The sequence below is a fragment of the Sinocyclocheilus grahami genome, unplaced genomic scaffold (genome assembly GCF_001515645.1).
Source record: "Sinocyclocheilus grahami isolate Dianchi unplaced genomic scaffold, SAMN03320097.WGS_v1.1 scaffold13888.1, whole genome shotgun sequence".
In the NCBI taxonomy this organism is placed as follows: Eukaryota; Metazoa; Chordata; class Actinopteri; order Cypriniformes; family Cyprinidae; genus Sinocyclocheilus; species Sinocyclocheilus grahami.
Window position 1 is genome coordinate 4741 of NW_015515102.1, and position 774 is coordinate 5514.

A 774-nucleotide genomic window follows, 5' to 3' on the forward strand; every position below is an offset into this window, starting at 1 on the left:
ATTTTGTTTATCAAGCAAATGTCTTGATTGAAGAACATTTTGATTGTCGTACTGTAAAACAAGACAAAAAAACTTAAGAAAATAATTTTTTAAAAGCTGTTTGAGCAACAGAAATATTCTCCTAAATTGCCTGAAATCTAAACCAGTCTGTTATTGTTTCAGGATGGTTTAAAGGTTACGTGATCAAGGACAAAGAGAAAAAAGTGAGTAAACGGCTTTTAGTTTTTGGTGTTTGTTCAAGAGCAGAAAGTTTTATTCCTGAATATCTGACCTGAAGTTCCTCTCCCACCTGTTTGCTGATTTACTTTGTTCCATATTTAAGGGAGCATTTCCTGCAAGCTTTATAGAGTTAAAGGAAGTCATCGTCGAAAAGAGAGGGTGAGTTTCTGTTCATCCGTCAGTCCACCCATCCTTCCATCCATCCTCTGACCCTCTCTCTGTTTCCTTCTGCAGAGATGAGGAGATCATAACGTCTGCTGAGATGCCGCTGGTGAAGGAGGTGACCACCACACTGAGAGAATGGGGCAGCATCTGGAAACAGCTCTATGTAGTGAGACGTTTAGATGTGAGTGGGATACTGTACTACACTCTTAAAATAAAGGTTCTTTATTGGCATCAGTGGTTCCGTGAAGAACCTTGGAATCTTTCCATTCCACAAAATGTTATTTAGATTTTTTTTAAATGTCCGTCACACTGAGAAATAAATAGTTATTTTATGAGCTGCTCACTGAAAGGTTCGTTGGGGAACCAAAAATGGCAGTGGCGGCTCGTGGG

The 774-nt window shown here is 39.3% G+C and overlaps 1 long non-coding RNA gene across 1 annotated transcript; it reads left to right on the plus strand.

Moving 5' to 3' along the window:
• The first annotated feature begins 160 nt into the window (after positions 1-160).
• LOC107579062 (uncharacterized) lies at positions 161-550 on the plus strand. The gene is made up of 3 exons (XR_001608418.1): positions 161-203; positions 323-378; positions 454-550. It is a non-coding gene; the product is annotated as an uncharacterized lncRNA (long non-coding RNA).
• Positions 551-774: the final 224 nt, after the last annotated feature.